At 39.0% G+C, this 19,323-nt stretch overlaps 1 long non-coding RNA gene across 3 annotated transcripts in view; it reads left to right on the forward strand.

The window, feature by feature from the left end:
- LOC147995463 (uncharacterized) overlaps positions 1-18,149 on the forward strand; it is a 127,018-nt gene extending 108,869 nt beyond the window's left edge. For all 3 annotated transcript variants that reach the window (XR_015683499.1, XR_015683500.1, XR_015683501.1), the window contains 2 exons: positions 16,735-16,872; positions 17,954-18,149. This is a non-coding gene — a long non-coding RNA (uncharacterized LOC147995463). The remainder of the gene's footprint in view (positions 1-16,734; positions 16,873-17,953) is intronic.
- The last annotated feature ends 1,174 nt before the right edge of the window (positions 18,150-19,323 follow it).

The raw sequence follows: 19,323 nt of genomic DNA on the forward strand, positions 1-19,323 counted from the left end.
TAGTTCTCAGGGAGAAGGCTTTCAAGTCGCATCTGCTGTGGGTCCTCTGGGATTTGCATTCCAAATGCATGATGTTTTAAAAGAAATTCCTTTTATGCATACCTGTAAGGTAAACATTTTAGGAAAAAGTTAAGTTTACTGAGTAGGTCAAGTCACATTTTTCTTCCATAAAGGTAAGTAGGTAGAAATACTTACATGTATCTTATGCTTCATTACGGTGCTCTGAAATTTAGAAAGAGATGTTACAAAACAATTTAAATAAATTAGAAACGTATCTCAGAAGACATACCATTCCATCTCCTCCCTCTTCCTTTGACGTTCTGCAGAGGCTGTCCTCAAATCTGCTTTTCCATTTATCTGTGTGTGTGCTCTCGTACATGCATGTGTGGGCACTTGAGTGCATGCATGTATCATGGTGCCTTTATAGAAGTCTGCAGAAGTTGTTTTTCTATTTCCAAATGAGTTCTGGTGGTCAAACTCAGGTTGTAAGCCTTGCCAAAAAACAACTTTTCCTAGGGGCTCATCAGCCCTGTTTTAGCAATGTAGGGGTACAACATTGCATGTTATTTTTTCTATGCAAATTGTGTATGCACACGAGTACTCCCTTGCTCTTTGTCTGTCTCTGTCTCTGTCTCTGTCTCTGTCTCTGTCTCTGTCTCTCTCTCTCTCTCACACACACACACACACACATTTAAAATGTATTACATAATAGGGAATAGGATCTTATTTATTAATGAAGTACTATTAATATTGGTTCATTTACACCTTTTATTGTAAAAAATCTCTTTAACCATTTCCCTTTCTGAGAAAACTGAGAGATCGTCAGATAGTCTAGGACTAGGTTCATTTGATTCCGTGACTGCACAGATGAGTTAGTAGGTCACAGAGAACTTGATCAGTGTTGCATTGGTTTCTTTATAGATGCTTGCTTAGTGATAGGTAGGTCTTCTTGTGGTCATTCTGATTGCTACTGCTGTTGACCCTAGAGTACGGAACATATCATAGCCCACCATATGCACTTAAATAGAGAGACACGCAAAAGGTATAATCTGTGCCATGGGATTTACCCTTAGTATGAGCTACTTCTAGAAGGTGGCTGGGTGCCAACAGGTCAACCTGTCAACATGTGACTCAGTTCTTTCACTGGTTTATGCCTAAACCTATAGAATCAAACTTGACTTCTCCCATCATACCTCATACCATCCCATCTCAAAATCCCACTGGCTACATTTGCTACCAGTCAATCCCAGTGCAGCACTGTTTCCTTCTAGACAGAGGACCATCATTTTTGCCTGCATTTCTCCTAAGGCTTTTGGACTGGCACCTTGGTCCTCCATGGAGTCTATTCTTAGGTCAGCCTGGGAATGATGTTTTCAAGGTGTCATTCCATGGGCATGAACCATCAACTCTGCCTGAAGGCTTATTACAAGGTAGAATAATGACCCTGCTCCAAAACTTATGATAAGAATCTTGGTCTTAACAAGATCCCGGTCACAATAGTGCTTCTTTAAAGGACAGATCAGTATTGGTGGGTTGACTTATCATAGGTCCATCTGGTAATAAAAATGAGCCTCCCATTTAATACATAAAGTAATAAAAAAATAACAATCTCCACTTTTTTAAAAATTAACTTGACAGCCTAAAGAGACTAAGGTCAAACTGCTAAAGATCATTCATTATATTAGCTCTCTGTGTCAGGACTAAGATATTACATGCTCCAATATGGGCTGGAACTTACTACTCCAGGAGTGCTGCTCTCCTTCCTGTTCAGCACTTCTGCCCTTCTTCATGCTGGGGCCACTACAGAGGTAATTTTCCCTTCAGGAGTCACTTTGACTTCTTCTCCTTGGATCTCTCTTTCCTAATAGGCCACATTATGGAAGCTACCACTCCTTGAGCTTTTGCACAGCATTAACATGTCCCTTTCAGTGCCCATGCTATGACCACATTCCTTGAAATGTTCTGGCACCTTCTCTTCAACCAACTTCTAGAGCTTGTCTGTTCTTCAAGTTTGCCTCCATGTCAATAACTCATTCTCTTTATGAAGTTGATATACCGAGTAATATTCATTGGGAAAAACTGATTGTTTTCCCTTGACAGTGGATATCAGTTACAAATAGTACTTGGTTAGGTATAAGATTCCTTTCTCTATCTCCTCTTCTCAGTCCTGGGACCCTGTCTGACTTGAACCTATTCAGGTTTTGTTTTGTTGCGTCTAGAAGACACGGTTTTCTTGGAGAAATCCATTAGTTCTGGTCCTAACCATCTTTATGCTTCCTCGTTTGTACAGATTCCTAAGCCTTGAGAGGAGGCATTAGTCCCTCACTGTCAGCACATTGTGTTGTTGGCCTGTGTTAATTCCCAGCTCCTACAGGAAGGAGCTTCTTTGATGTTTGAGTGAGGCCCTGATGCTCTATTGTATGTAGTGTGTAAAGATATTTTCCTGATCTGTATACTGCTGCTTTTCCCAAATGATGGGGTCCTTTGACATACAAAACTTTTTCAGCTTCCTGAGTTCCCATTTATTAACTCTTGGTATTAATGCCTATCTTATTAGTGTGCTGTTCAGAGTTTTGCCCATGTCATTGAGTTCCAGCCCACAGTGACCCATGTCTTTTCTATCAGATTCAGGGCATCTGGGTTACTGTTAAGTCTTTGATTCATTAGGAGTTTAGTTTTAAACAGGGTGATGTATACGGTTCTATTTTCATTCTTCTACAGCCATCCAGGTTGACCAGCTCTCTTTCTTGAAGATGCTCTCTTTTCTTCAGTGTGTATTTTTAGCTTCTTTGTCAAAAATCAGGTATCTATAAGTATATGTGATTATGTTTGGGTCTTCAACTCAATTCCATTGACAACTGTGTCTGTCTTTATGCCAATATCATGCTGTTTTTCATTATTGTAGCTCTGTAGTAAAATTTGAGACCAGGGATGGTGAGACCTCCAGTTTCTTTTATTATTCAGAGTTGTTTTTAGCTACCCTGGGTGTTTTGTTTCCATATGAAACAAAATTTTCCTTTCAATTTCTGTGAGGAATTGTGTTGGTATTTTGAAGAGGATTGCATTAAACCTGTAGATTGCTTTTTATATAAAGGCCATTTTTACGATATTAATCCTACCAATCCATAAACATGGGAAATCTTTCCATCTTCTGACATCTTCATTAATGTCTTAACGTTTTTTATTATATAATATTTTACTTGCTTGGTTAGAGTTATCCTAAGATATTTTTGGGGTCATAGTAAAAGGTATTGTTTCTTTTTTTTCTCATAGTCAAATTTACATATAAGAAGGACTACTGAATTTTGTATTGTGTGTTAATTTTGTATCCTGGTAATTGCTGCAAGTACTTATTAGCTGAGGAGTTTGCTGGTAGAGGCTTTAGGATCTTTTTTTTTTTTAAAGAAAATAAAAGTATTTATTTAGGAAGACTGTGCTAGACATGTGATAAATGTTTGCTATTGTAATTAAGTAGCCTTTAACACTTTAACACTAGTTCCTTTTTTTAAATTATTATTAACTTGAGTATTTCTTATATACATTTCGAGTGTTATTCCCTTTCCCGGTTTCCGGGCAAACATCCCCCTCCCCCTCCCCCTCCCCCTCCCCCTCCCCTTCCTTATGGGTGTTCCCCTCCCCACCCTCCCCCCATTGCCGCCCTCCCCCCAACAGTCTAGTTCACTGGGGGTTCAGTCTTAGCAGGACCCAGGGCTTGAGGCTTTAGGATCTTTATGTATAAAAATATGTTATCTGCAAATAAATGTACTTTGACTTCTTGTCCTATTTGTATTCCTTGATAGCCTTTACTTGTCTTACTGTTCTAGATAGGACTTTTAAATATTACATTGACTAGATAAGGAAAGAGTGGACATTTTTTGTCTTGTTACTTATTTTAGTAGAAATTCTTTGAGTTTCTCTTTATTTAGATTTACAGTATCCTTGTGGTTGCTGTAAATTGCCTTTATTATTTTGAGGTATTTCCATTCTCTAGTCTGTCCATAATTTTTATAATGAGTTGATACTGGATTTTCTCACATGTCTTTGTGCATCTAATAAGATGATCCTGACATTTTTGCCTTTCAGTCTGTTTTTGTGGTGGATTACATTTATTAATTTCCATATGTTGGACCTCTGCATCTATAGGATGAAGCTCACATTATCATAATAGATAGTCTTTTTGAGATGTTCTTGGATTTATTTGCAATTATTTCATTGCGATATTTTGCAACATGTTCAGAATGGATATTAATCTATATTTTTCTTGTTGAGTCTTTATGTGGTGTAGGTATCGAGGTAACTGTAGCATCAAAAACTTGAGCAGTCTACTTTCCCTGTTTTGTGATAAAATTTGAGAAGTATTGCTGTTAGTTCTTCTGTGAGGTTCTAGTAGAATTATATACTGAATCTACCTGACCCTGGACTTTTGTTTGTTTGAAAGACTTTTAATTAGTGCTACTATTTTACTAGAGGTTCTGAGTCTGTTTAAATTGATTTAACTTTGGGAGGTAGTATATATAAACATATTATCGATTTCTTTTAGGTTTTCCCAGTTTGGAGGAATACAGGTTTTTAAAATATGTACTTAGATGTCTTTGAATATCATCAATGTCTATGTCTACTGTAATGTTCCCCTCTTCATTCCGAACTTTATTAGTTTTGATCTTGTCTCTGAATCTGTTGATTAACTTGGCTCAGGATTTAGTTGAGTCTTGATTATTTCCCAGAGAACCAACTCTTCATTTCATTGATTCTTTGCAGCTTGTTGTACTTATTGTTGTTTTTATTTAATTGATTCCAGCTGTGAGTTTTATTTCTATCTACTCTTTTTTTGTATTATTTTTTCTTACTTTTTCGGGCTTTCAGGTGTATTAAGTTACTACCCTGAGCTATCTCCAGTTGTTTTTGTGTAGGCAGTTAGTGCTCTGAACTTGCCTCTCAGAAATGTCTTCATTCTGCCCCACAGGTTTGGAGATGTTTTGTTTTCACTTTCATTCAGTTCTTTAAATGTTTTTAGTTTACTTCCTGATTGACCCAACTTTTATTCAGTAGTGAGTTGTTCAGCTTCCATGAGTTTGTATGCTTTCTGCTTTTGACAACCAACCTTACTCCATGGTGGTCCAATAGGATGCAGGATGTTCTCTAAATGTTCTGTTAAGACTTAATTTGTATCCAAGTATGTAGTCAATTTTGGAAAAAAGTTTCATGAGCTACTGAGAACAAAGTATTTTTCTAGTGTTTGGTTGAAATAGTCTATAGATACTTGCTATATTTATTTGATTTATGAGTTTATTTGGCTCCAACACTTATCTGTTTAGTTTTGGTCTGGATGACCTGTCTTTTGGTGAGAGTTGGGTATTGATGGCATCTACTTACTGTGTGCATGTCAATATCTGAGTTTACCTAGAGTAATGTTTCTTTTGTGAATGTAGGTGTTTTTGGGTTTGGTGAATTAATGTTTATAATTGAATATACTTTTGGTAGATTTTTCCTTTAATAAGTTTGTAGTATGTAGTGTTCTTCCCTATCTCTTCTGATAAGTTTCAGTTTGAAATCTATTTTTTAAAAGATTTATTTATTTTTATTTATATGAGTACACTGTCGCTGTCTTCAGACACACCAGAAGAGGGCATCAGATCCCACTACAGATGGTTGTGAGCTACCATGTGGTTGCTGGGATTTGAACTCAGGACCTCTGGAAGAGCAGTCAGTGTTCTTCACCACTGAGCCATCTCTCCAGCTCCCTGAAATCTATTTTTAAAGATATTAAAATGTCTACGCCTGCTTGTTCCTTGCAACTGTTTATCTGTAATACAGTTTTCCGTGTTTTAACCTTAAGTGATGACTATTATTGATGGTAAGAAGTGACTTTTGGATCCATCACAAAGATGGATCTTATTTTCTAGTCTATTCTTTTAGTCTGCCTTTTTATTAGGAATTGAGACCCTTGATGTTGAGAGTTCTCAATAAGCAATATTTTGTTGATTCCTGTTATATTCTTGTTAAGGTATTGTTCCACCCCACTCATACCTCTTTAATTTACTACTTTGAAAACATTGTTCCTTAAGAATTCTTGGGTGTAGTTAACCTCTTAAGACTGAAGTTTCAGCTAAGGTCATCCTCATGGGATCCTGGGAGCTTCTCACATCCCAGGTCTTTGGGATTTTTCTAGAGGTTCTGCCTAACCCCAACTCCTATAGCTGCATATTTCCGTTCATACTCTTGACTCTCTGACTTCTTCTCCTCCCATACCTGATCTTACCCCCCTTTCCCCTTCCTCTCTTCTCTCCCACCGACATCTCTCCCTCCCATTGCCTGCCATGACTAATTTGTTCCCCTTTCTAAGTGAGATTGAAGCATCCTCAGTTGGCCTTCCTTCTTATACTTCATACGGTCTGTGGGTTGTATTCTGGGTATTCTTTTCTTTTTGGTTAATATCCACTTATCAATGAGTACATACCAGGCATGTCCGTTTGCATCTGCGTTACTTTGCTCAAGGTGATACTTTCTAGTTCCATCAATTTGCCTGCAAAATTCATGATGTCCTCATTTTTAATAGCTGAATAATATGCCACCATGTAAATTAACCACGTTTTCTGTATCCATTCTTCAGTTGAGGGACGTCTGGGTTGTTCCCAGTTTCTGGCTTTTCTAAAAAAAAAAAAAAAGGCTGATATGAGCATAGCGGAGTATGTGTCCCTGTGGTGTGATCTAGCATTTTTGAGTATATTCCCAGGAGTGGTATAGTTGGGTCTTCAGGTAGAACTATTTACAAAATGCCCAATAGTGGGGAGATACAACCTGAAGAGACCACTTCCAGTAATAAACAGTGCTCCCAGAAGAGGGATGAGGCCACCCACTTACCTTAAAAAAGTTTTGACCTGTAATTGTTCCTGTCTAAAAGAAATATGGGGACTAAAATGGAGCAGAGACTGAAGGAATAGCTATCCAGTGACTGGCCCAACTTGCAATCCATCCCAGGGGCAGATACCAAACCCTGACATTATTACTGATGCCATGTTGTGCTTGCAAATAGGAGCCTAGCATGGCTGTCCTCTGAGAAGCTCTACCAGCATCTGACTGAGACAGATACAGATACTTACAGCCTCTGTTGTGAGAGACTCTTGTGGAGGAGTTAGGGGAAGGATTGAAGGAGTTGAAGGGGATGGCAACTCCATATGAAGAGCAACAGTATCAACTAACTTGAACTTCTCAGAGCTCCTGGAGACTAAGCCACAAAGCAAAGAGCATGCATGGACTGGTCTGAGGTTCCTGGCACATGTATAGCAGAGGACTGCCTTGTCTGACCTCAGTGCGAGAGGATGCACCTAATCCTGTAGATACTTAATGCCCAAAGGAAGGGGGATACTGGGAGAGTGGATGGGGAAGGGGTGAGTGGGTGGGTTGGTAGGGGAGCACCCTCAAAGAAGCAAGAGGAGGGAGGATAGAGTGATGAACTCTGGGAGAAGGGACCAGGGAAACAGGGAAATATTTGGATTGTAAATACATATAACAACTGAATAATGAAAAAAGAAATGGATGTTTTTCTTCTAGTGTCTTCTATAGTGCTAGCTAGGTAGATAGAAAATAAATGTGGTTTTTACCATGGAATGCTTTTCTTTCTCTGTCAATTGCAATTGATAATTTTACTTGGTTTAATATTCTAGACTAGAATCTGTGGTCTCTCAAAATTTATAGAACTTACGTCCAGGCCCTTCTGATTTTCAGAGTCTCCATTGAGAAGTTAGGTGCTGTTTAATAGGTCTGCCTTCATATGTTACTTGATCTTTTCCCTTCCAGGTTTTAATATATGTTAAATGTATAATTTAATATACATATTTGATCTGTCCATTTAGTGATTTGACTATTTGTTACAGGGGACTTCTTCGTTGGTCTTGGCTATTTGGTGTTCTTTAGGCTTCTTGTACCTTAATAGGTATCTTATGCTTTTTTTTTTTTATTAACTTGAGTATTTCTTATATACATTTCGAGTGTTATTCCCTTTCCCGGTTTCCGGGAAAACATCCCTCTCCCCCTCCCCTTCTTTATGGGTGTTCCCCTCCCCATCCTCCCCCCATTGCCGCCCTCCCCCCTCTTTTCTATGATTTTATTAAAAATATTTTCTTTGCCTTGCCCTGTGTTTCTTCTTCCTGTATACCAATTATTCTTAGCTTTAGTATTTTATGGTATCCCCAATTTCCTGGATGTTTTGTGCCTGATTTTTTTAAAAAAATATTATTATTATTTTAGATTTAACATTTTCATTGACTGAGCTATCCATTCCCTTGTCTTTAACACCTCAGATTCTCTCTTCCATGTCTTTTAATGTGTTGGTAAAACATATTTTCATTTCTACTTTTATATCAGTTTGTGTTTTCTTTAGTGATTCTATTTCTTTGTTAAATTATTCTTCCATGTCTTGAATGTTTTGGTTATTTCATTCAATTGTTGGTTTATATATTTATAAGTTTCACTAATGGATTTATTCATAGCATCTTTAAAACCCTTGACCATCATAATTGCTACTTTGAAGTCCCTGTCATATGCTCCAGCTTTTCTCAGGGCTCATTGTAGTGTTGTAGTATAATTAAAACAGCTCACAACCTGTTCCGCAAGTTCCCGCTCTGTGGGAATCCACATGCTCTAGCTGTTTCTCTGTCTGCCACTTTCACACACTGTCCCCTTGTTGGATTGTTACTTCTGAAACATACATCACATTCAGCAGGCCGTGCTAGCGTGGCCCCAAGCATTCTATAGCCTAGCATGGCTTCCTGTCATGTGCTCTGCTCACACACCCAGCAACCCAGTGTAAACATGACTCAGCAAATTGTAACCCATCAACCAGCTCTATATGTTAAATACTCAATGTATAACACATCCACACAATTAACTTACAATCAATTGATAAGGATATAAACCACCCACCTAGATAAGATATAATTTGTTCATCTAGACATACAAAATCCTGTACACATTCATTCTTTAAGAATAGTCATAACAACCTGTAACTGTGCAGAGAGAAATCTTAACATCCGCCTCCATGTTCTCTTGGCTGCTCTCCCCTTCAATCTGATCTCCTCTCTAAAACTTTTGTCCCACCCATCCTTCCTTCTCGTCCAAATACAGGCCTTGTTCTATCCTGTGCCAGCCTTCATCTGCATAATGACATCAACCTACACTCTCCTCAGGGCCTATTGTAGAAGGTTGCTGGCTTCTGAAGGAGGCATATTCTCTTGCTGTTCTTGTTGTCTTTGTGCTGGGGTTTAAGTATCTGGAGCTATAATGTTTGAAGTGTTTCTTGGTGTATATGATGGTCTTTGTTGAGTATTCTGTTCTCTTTCTTCAGTTGCTGTTGCCCACTCTAGATCCTAGCCAAGGATGGTGGTGATGGGGTCCCTTTTTGAGAGTGTTTCTGTAGTTCAGTGGGTATCACAAAGAAATGGAGATGGGCTAAAAGAGAAGGCTGGAGTACCCTGTCTCTTCCCCAAGTGGTAGAGTCCTCAAACTGTGAAGGTGAGCTGGAAGGAAGGACTCCTGATGGCAGGATTTAGCAGGACTAAGAGCAAGTCTGGAGACACAGGTAGGATAATAAAAGTTCCCTTCTGAGTTCCAGCCTAGTATGTTCAGTGGGAGGGGAAGGGTATACCTGTTGGAGAGTGGTTCTTCAGGTCTAAGGGTTTTATAAGAAAAGAGCATGGGATCAGATGAAAGGTTGAAAGGGGTGCTGGGAAAGACGCCTTCATTGTTATTAATTTGAGTGTTGCTTTTTTTCCCCAAGTCACGAAGGTATACCATTAAATTACTTATTTGAGATCCTTCTGATTTGTTTAAACATAGCAACTATGGGTTTTCCTCTTAGAACTGCTTTCACTGTATTCTATAGGAGTTGACATGCCTTGTTTACATTGCTATTCCAGTCTCCAAAACTTTAAATTATGTCTCAATTTTTTTTAATGTTTCATTCATTCAACGGTGTATTGTTCAATCTCCTTGAATTGGATAAATGGTAGTCTTTTTTTTTTTTCTTACTGCTGAATTCTACGTTTATTCCATTGTGTTCAGATAGGCTATAAAAATAATTTGAACTTTTTCATATTGTTTGAACCTTGTTTTTGCATCTATTATATACTCTATTTTAGTGAAAGTCCCATAGGCTGCTAAGAAGTTATGCAGTGTTTGGATGGAATATTCTTTAAATGTTTGCTAGGTCCATTTGACCTATGATGTCTGTATTGGCTAGTTTTATGTCAACTTTACATAAGCTAGAGTCATCAAAGAGAAGGGATACTTAGGAAAAAATGGCTTCATAGAAAGTTGGGCATTTTCTTAATCAGTGATTGGTCAATTGGGCAGTCCATTATTGGTAGTGGCATCCCTAAACTGATGGTCCTGGTTCTATAAGCAAACAAGCAAGTTAAACAGGCCGTAAAGAGCAGGCCAGTAGACAGCACCTCTTGATGATGGCCTCTGAATCAGATCCTTTCTCTAGTTTTTCTGAACTGTTTGAGACCCTGTCCTGACTTCCCTCAGTGATAAATAATGTAAGCCAAAGTTCCTCTCCAACTTTCTTCTTTTTGTCATGGTGTTTCATCAGAGCAATGGAAACCCTAACTAAACCAAAGTCATTTATCTCAGATGTTTCTATTTGGTTTTTACTGGGATGACCCTCGATAGGCCCTAGATCCTATTTATTTATTCCAGTCTTCTAGTCTATGTCTTTTAAAGGGTGACTTGAATTTAATCATATTTGGTTATTATTGAAAGATTAGTTACTGTTACTTTTTTTATAGTATTTGATGACTTTCTTCTATTTATTCACTTAACTACTACTGGTCTAGCATGGTTTAATTTTTCTTTTTCTTTTCTTTATTATTTTTTAACGGAAGAATTAGTTTATTTGGGCTTTTACTTATAGAAGGATAAGAGTCCATCACAGTTGGAAGCACAGCGGCAGGAAGTAGGCATGGTAGCAGGAACTGAATTCCTAGAGCTCTTACCTTTATCACAAGCATTAAGCAGCTTTAAACCAGTGGTTCTTAATCTCTGGATGGTGACCCATTTGGGCGTTGAATGACTCTTTCACTATGGTTACCTAAGACCATCAGAAACAATTGTATTTTTTTAGGTATTTTATTCCTTCCAGCCCTTATTCCATTCTAACCCCTTCGTACCTAGACATTTTTCATACACACTATGTATGAAAGAAATAAAAGGATAGATGGGAAAGGGAATATAGATGTCTTTTGACTACTTCTTGATGATTAGGGGCATTGAGTTCCTTGGGTATGTGATCCACTGTAGACATTGATGCAAACCAGACTTCCACTTTCCTAAATTCTGCATGGCTTTGTTCAAAAGTGTCTTCTCCACTATTTAGAGATATTCTTCATGACATCAACTTTGCAGTCTCAGAATATATGATTCAGGGAATGTTCAGAGTGGTCAAGGTACCCATTCAGTAAGGATCTTTGGTAAAATGGCACCTCATGGCTGCTCCTATCTTACATAAAAGCAGTAAGTGCTATCAACCCCTGAGCCATCTTATTGCCTCCCTTTAAAGTTTTGTTTTTTAGCGACTTTACTCTGTCCATCTCCTTTTCTGTTGCTCTCCTTTTCACTGTGAGAACAGATCTTCTTGACTGTGTCAACCGTAGGCATTGACTGTGCTTTGGAAATTTCCCTATCTAACTTTGTTATCGATACTAGAGATTTTCAGCATCACATGCCTCTTTTGATAGCTCTTGTCTAACTTTACTTAGTTTATTCCCTTGAGATTCTAGCAGACCATATCTACCTGTTGTCTACCATCATAACAATCAGCTTTTCAGTTTCTATTATTTACAATAAAGCTGATATGAATGCTGTGGTAAAAGCACATATTGGTGGACATTTTCAGTCATCTTTGGGAACTGTACCTAGCAATGACACTCTGATACATAACACAAGCTGGCACTCCTGAATACTGATGAATGGCTTTTCAATCACTAAACTAATTTCCACTTGAATCAATTGTGTTCGAGTTTGAATAGCTTCCTATTTTTTATTAATGATTCATTGTGTCATTCTTGTCTTTAAAAATAAAACGTAAACTTCTACAAGACATCACAAAAAGCAGTTTTCACAAACTCAATACCCAGACTCTGTGACATCTTATGTTGTAACATCATGGTGCATTTCTTACAACAAAGAAACAACTACTTGGCTCAGGAAAGCACAGTCTTCTTTACTGAAGTTCCCTTAACTGTAATCTAATATTCTTCTTTCTTCTGGGTTCTGATGTTTACACAGGTAGTGACATCTCCTTTGTCTCCTCTTATCTATAGCAAGTTCTCAGACATGCCTACCTTTCGGCGAACTTGCCTGTTTTGAAGAAAGCTTTTACTTTTATCTCTTTCATCAAATGGTCTCATATTCGATGAGTTACCAAACCCAAGTCATTCTGCAGTACATAAAAATAGGTCAATCAAGTTGAGAGGCAAGGAATATGGCATCATTAGAGAAGCCAGCTCAGCAAGAAAATGGAAGACTCTCATCCAAGGTCCATCTTGGCAGGCAGCTCATTTAGAAGTGATTTATATAGGTGGCTTATGGGCAAGTCTCTGCTCGGGGCACAGGGAGCATTCTCAAATGACTGACCACATGATGCACACTTGATTCTTGTCAGCTTGGGTTCTGAAATTCTCAAAAACTAGTGCCATTATTTCCTCTGGCTGTTCTTACAACTGATTATTTCGCCAATGTGCAATTTCTGACATAATACATAATTGGCAGGTTACAGTGGGGCCGTTGCCCTGGAGTCCTCTTGCTGATTGCCAAGCTCAGAGGAAGGAGAGAAACCATCCTTAATGCAGGGATTCAGAACTCATCTCCTGTTGTCTTCATGATTAGACTGAGATCACGGGTTTGGAAGATGAGGTCTACAGAAACATAAAGCCATTTGTCTTCATGTTATGTCAAGGACACATATTACCAGCATGACTCAGAACTGCAGATGCTAACTATGATCACCAGGTTGAAATAGTTTGGCAGATTTCACTGAAATAATGTTATTTTTTCTCTACTCACTGTCTATTCACTGATTCGCTTTCTGTATGGTACTCTTTGGAGGGAAGTCTAATGATGCTTAGAGAGCAGAGAGCTAGATTTGACTTCCTTGAGAAAGGAGTATCCACATAATTTTTCTGCATGGAAAACTGTTTCTTATTCCCCACTATATTTATGTAAGTGTTTACTTATATCAGTATGGATCATAGATGTATATTTAATTCTTTCAGTTTTGACTGAATTCTACTTTATTTTGTCACTCAAATTGTTGTAGGTTCGGCCAGTAGCAGCTCATCAAGTTGTGACCTGTCTGACTTTGGCAGACAACACTCTCTCTCTTTCTCTCTCTCTCTCTCTCTCTTTGTGTGTGTGTGTGTGTGTGTGTGTGTGTGTGCGCACGTGCATGTGTGTGTAGGGGTGGTATTTAGACATTCTTTAGTCTCTGACATTTTCAATACTCTAAATTTACTTTGTGAGTTTCCTGCTTTAGTCTTAGAATAGCCATGTATCCTAGAAGCCCTTGTTCCTTTTATTTTACACTATTAGAAACCAAGATCCAAGTGCTAATCTCACTGTTCTTAGAGCACTGCCAGCCTTTTGATCTCAGCGCTTCTCTCCATGGGATTTTAATTTTCTCTTTCCTAATGAACCACCAAGCTGAACACAATCTTTTTTGGTCTTTAAATTTTTTTTGTCTTGGGGTTTTCTTTTTATTAACTGTCAAATATTTGACTATTTCTGTTGTTTTCTTTTGATAATTGAATTGTAAGAATTCCTCCATATTTTGAATGTGATGGCACGAGTCTATTAAATAAACATAGATGTAAATGAAGACGCTGCAAATATACTCTTGAAGTCTGAGGTGGTATAATCACCTTCTAGTTATTTCCAATGTACACCCAATGATACTGAGAAACTTGGGTGCATGTACAACTAACATACTAGGGCCATTTTGCTGTTTGTCTCTTCCTTTTGTCCCCTGTTTCTTGATTTCTCTTCTATTGCCTTCTCCAAGGATACATGAATCTTACGGGGTTCAATGATCATTTATAGAGCGTTTAAGTCTACAGATACTAGTTGATACAACTTTTGTAGTGGCTGGTCTAGATATGTTAGATTCAATGCCTAATTTATGGTAGTCAACTTATAGCAATGTTCAATTAATTCTTTCAAATGAAGCATAGGAGTATTAATTCCATTTGACCTACTTTACTTCCTTACTAAGCTGTAATTATCGGGGCATTTTCTGCACGTACATCTTGACTACCCCCTGGGTGCTGTTGAAAGGCAGCTGTAGTCATCCTGTAGTGTTCTAATTTACTGTAGCAACTTCCCACAGCTACTCTTTAAGGTTGACTTGCTAGCACTTGTGATTTTAGCTTTCCTTGACTAAGACTATGTGTACATCCTTCTTGTTTCTGAGGGATGCTTTTCTTCAGATGCGAACCTGGTCATTGAGTCTTTTCTTGCTTCAGTTCCTAAAAAATGTGGAGCTTCTGTTTAGTTGACTATAGGTTTCGTTCAAACTGGGGGTTCCATGATGAGTAGTAAGGTGTGGTTTAAAAACCTTCTTTCTGTTTTTGATTTTTGGATGCTTTATCATGATGTGTTTTGGGGGTGTTTGAATTTATTCTGCATGTGGTTTTCTTGGCCTCTGAAATCTGGAAGTTTATGCATCTTCTAAATTAAAGGTTTCAATCATTATTTGCTTTGAATGCTTTTTCCTTATAGAGATTTATTTAGTTTTTATTTCTTAAATATGCCTGGTACCCTCAGAAGAGGGTACCAGATCCATTGACGCTAAGGTGACAGTTGAGAACCTTTACATGGGTGCGAGGAGCAGAATCTGGGTTCTCTGAAAATTCCAAGTGCTCTTAACTGCAGAGCAGTTAAGAATGAATAAGTTATTCTTTTCTCCAAGTTCCATCTAGTCCCGACTTATTTTGACATTTTGTAGTGGTTTGTTTGTTTGTTTATTCTACAAGAGTTTCTAAATGTTTTTGAGGTAGTTTTTTGATGGTAGCTGTAAAGTTCTCATGAGATCGTTTTAATATCTGATTTGTTCTAGTTTTGGCATCTGTGGATTCTTTTCTTACTGTAATATGTATACATAGATATTCCTTGGTTTGATGAGTAGCATTTGAGTTTCTCAGACAGTTTGGATGTCGTAAAACTCTGGATTTTGTTTTATATTTTTAAATGTTAATTTTTTTTCCATTGAAACATTTCACAAGAGCCGCAAGCCATATATGTGACCAACTGTGGAAAGGTAAGCCACTGACCTGCAGTGCGTTGTGGCAGAAGGCTGAGTGAAAGAGCTTGGCTATCTCTCATCTTCCACGTTGTCAGGTGGGAAGTCAGGTCATAGGTTAGACCAAGTCTGTGACACGAATGATGAGATTATTGTCACTTTTGTGGAATTGTACTGATATGCAGAGAGGCAAGATGCTGTGAGGAAGTGTAGATTAAGACCTCCTGACACCATCATTTTTACCTCTTGATTTGAGTTAGAGTTAAGATTCAAGTCCTGATGGCATACCAGTTGTATTGAGGTGCTGGTATACAACAAGTGCTCACAAACTCTACTTTGCATTATTTAAGTCTTCCACTGCCATGTGGGAGTTGAAGCTTACCTCACGTCTAGATCCTGCCGAAACAATGTGAGCTCACTTCTAGATCCTCCCATACAATGTGCAGGAGAGTCAGAGCTCCCCCTGCATCTGCTAGTCAGGAAACAAGGGCTGAACTCTATACTCAGCCTCACTACACCCATCTGCCCAGAGACTGGAGTTTTGCTTGCTCGAATCATGTAGATGCTGGAAAACCAAATATGTCTTTGACCCAGCTTCCCAGTAGGTGGGGAACCTGGAGTATCACTGTCTGCTTGGACTGCCCAGAGGTAAGGGAGTGTCTAAAAATTGTAATTAGGGGTTGGAGAGATGGCTCAATAGTTATGAGTGGCAATTGCTCTTCTAGAGTCTTCGGTTCCCTCATGAGGCAATTCAGAACTGCCTGAACTTCTGCTCCTGGAACTCCAATATCTTCTGGGCCTCCTCAGGCATCTGTGCATAACATAACATACACTCCAGACATAGACACATAAGACACAATATTGAAGAAATATTCAAAACTGAAATAAAGTTTGTAACATCTTCTTTTGCTCAGAATAAAAGTCAATACTAGGTTTAAAAAAATTCAAGTGGGGGCTGGAGAGATGGCTCAGCTGTTAAGAGCACTGGCTGCTCTTCCAGAGGTCCTGAGTTCAAATCCCAGCAACCACATGGTGGCTCACAACCATCTGTAATGCAATCTGATGCCCTCTTCCGGTGTGTATGAAGACAGCTACATTGTCCTCATACAATAAATAATATTTTAAAAAATTTCAAGTGATTTTGGTAATGATTGTTACAGGACTGTTCCTTCCTGAAGCAGTATGACCCTCTTGCTTATTTTTAAGCTTCATAATGTATCATATAATGGAATATAAAGTTCTCATATGCATGATATTACAGAATACCTTTCAGAGAGAGCACACTGAAATCCAATCACACCCTTCTCAGATGTTTTTAGGAAAGAGACAGCAGTGGGACTTCACTTCCAACTCATGTTATTCTCCACTGACCAGCTCAGAATGACAGAGTGTTCAGTGTTCTTCTAGACTATATATATAAAACTGCTTCTGTTTTGAATTAGGTGTTGCATCTGTCCTCCTGAGTGAAGGAGCCCACAGAACCTGCAGGACGTATTGGATCCCTTGGAGATATGCTTATAGACAATTGTCAGCTACCTACCATGGGTACTGGTAGTGAAACTCAGCCCCTCTTAAGAACAGTAAGTACTGGCCTAGACTTTTAAAGACAATTATGTCAGAAAACTTTTAATTTTTAAAGACTAACAAAACAGTGGGATTTACCCACAAAATCCTTGATTTTGAGTGATTTTTGAATCTTTGGAAAATGAATTATTTGTTATCTTTTCATGGTATTTGGAAAGATGAATTGCTGTCTTTATCATATTTTCTTCTTTAGTCTTCACAACATGTCTGCAAGGCAGGGAAGGTTATCCACACTTTATTTTAATATAGACAAGGAAGTTCCCACTTGCCATGAACAGTGGCATAGCCCAGATCCTACTCAGTTCTTAGAGTCCTTAGATCCACAGCTGATCTGGTACAGAAGAGTGACACACTGCAGGGCTGGAACCACCAGAACCATTCTGTATTCTTTTCCTTTATTTACATTTCAAATGTTATCCCCTTTCCTGGTTTCCCCTCTGGAAACTGCCTATCCTGTCCACCTTCCCCCTGCTTCTATGAGGGTGCTCCCCGACCACCCACTCCCTCCCACTTCCTTGCCCTCGCATCCCCCTAACACTGGGCCATTGAGCCTTCACAGGACCAAGGGTCTCTCCTCCCATTGATGCCCAACAAGGCCATCCTCTGCTACAAATGCAGCTGGAGCCATGAGTCCCTCCATGTGTACTCTTTGGTTGGTGGTTTAGTCCCTGGGAGTTCTGGGAGTTCTGGTTGGTTGATATTGTTGTTCTTCCTATGGGGTTGCAAATCCCTTCAGATCCTTCAGTCTTTTCCCTAACTCCTCCATGGGGACCCTGTGCTTAGTCCAATGGTTTGTTGGCCATGAGCATCTACCTCTGTATTTGTCAGGCTCTGGCAATTCATAGACCATATGAGGCTCAAGAGGAAGGAAGACCAAAGTATGGATGCTTCAGTCCTTAGAAGGGGGAACAAAATACTCAAGATAGAAGTGTGGACCAGAGACTGAAGGAAAGGTAGTCCAGAGCCTGCCCCACCTGGGGATCCATCCCATATACAGACACCAAACCCAGCCACTATTTGGGGATACCAAAAAGTGCTTGTTGGCAGAAGCCGTAATAGCTGTCATTCTGCATTTAGGATACTATGAAGACTCTTCCAGGAAAATTCTTTGTGACATGATGAATGTTCAGCTATGAAGGAAGGAATGCTGGACCACAGAAGAGCAATGGCTTCTCAATAATCTTTATGTTTACCCATAGTCATAAAATTTTGTCTTGTATGCATTTGAACATCAATAATCAATAAATGTCAAGAACAAAACAAAAATCATATATTTTGGCATAGTCTGTCAGTGTCTCTCTCAGAACTGTCATACCTCTTCCCTAATTGCTGGGTTTGCAGTTGAAGAAGGACTCATACTTAAATCACTCAGTAAATGGAGGAGCTATCTCATGAAGAGGAGCCGAGGGTATCCCACAGTTGTGAAACTCCATGAGATGGATGCAGCCTCCATTGATCCGACTTGGCCAGCCTACGGACAGATGTGCCAAAACCAATATGAACTTACCTTTTCTGCTTACATTTTTACCTCCTTTTTTTTCTTTTTATTGGATATTTTTTATTTACATTTCATATGGTATTCCCTTTCCCAGTTTCCCAGACATAAGACACCTATCCCATCCTCCTCTCCTTCTTCTATAAGGGTGTTTCCCCTCCCCAATCACCCCCCTTCCCAACCCACTCCCCACATTCCCCTGCACTGTGGATCCAGCCTTGGCAGGACCAAGGGCCTCTCCTCCCATTAGTGTCCAACAAGGCCATCCTCTGCTACATATGTAGCTGGAGCCGTGAGTCTGTCCTGTAGTCTTTGGGTAGTGGTTTAGTCCCTGGGAGCTCTAGTTGGTTGATATTGTTGTTCTTATGAGGTTGCAAGCCCCTTCAGCTCCTTCTATCCTTTCTCTAATTCCTACAATTGGGACCCCATTCTCAGTTCAATGGTTTGCTGCTAGCATTCACCTCTGTATTTGACATGCTCTGGCTGAGCCTCTCAGGAGACATCTATATCAGGCTCCTATCAGCATACACTTCTTAGCTTCATCAATATTACCTAGTTTTGGTGACTGTATATAAATGAGCTGTATACCCAGATATCTCCTTTATTTCTATTGGCCTCTTCTGGGAGCTGTCTCTTAAAATCTAAATGGTTTGTAGACTCGCTTTCTGCTCTTAGCAAACATTTTACATTTAACTATTTAACAATATAACCAACAGAAGTTATCTCCCTTTCCCGTGTTTTAGAGTGGGCCTGGGACCCATTTGGAGACACACAGATACTTGCCTCAGTTTTGTTTGTTTGTTTGTTTTCTTCATTGTGGTCTTCTGGTGTTAGAAGAATGCTGGGTTTAGACAATGCAAATGTTCTACTGAAGTTGTATGACATGCATGTCTCATATAATTGATATTTTTGGAACAATTTCTAAAAGTATGGCACAGGGCTAGGCCAAAAT

Source organism: Rattus norvegicus, chromosome 3, assembly GCF_021556685.1.
Source record: "Rattus norvegicus strain SHRSP/BbbUtx chromosome 3, alternate assembly SHRSP_T2T, whole genome shotgun sequence".
In the NCBI taxonomy this organism is placed as follows: Eukaryota; Metazoa; Chordata; class Mammalia; order Rodentia; family Muridae; genus Rattus; species Rattus norvegicus.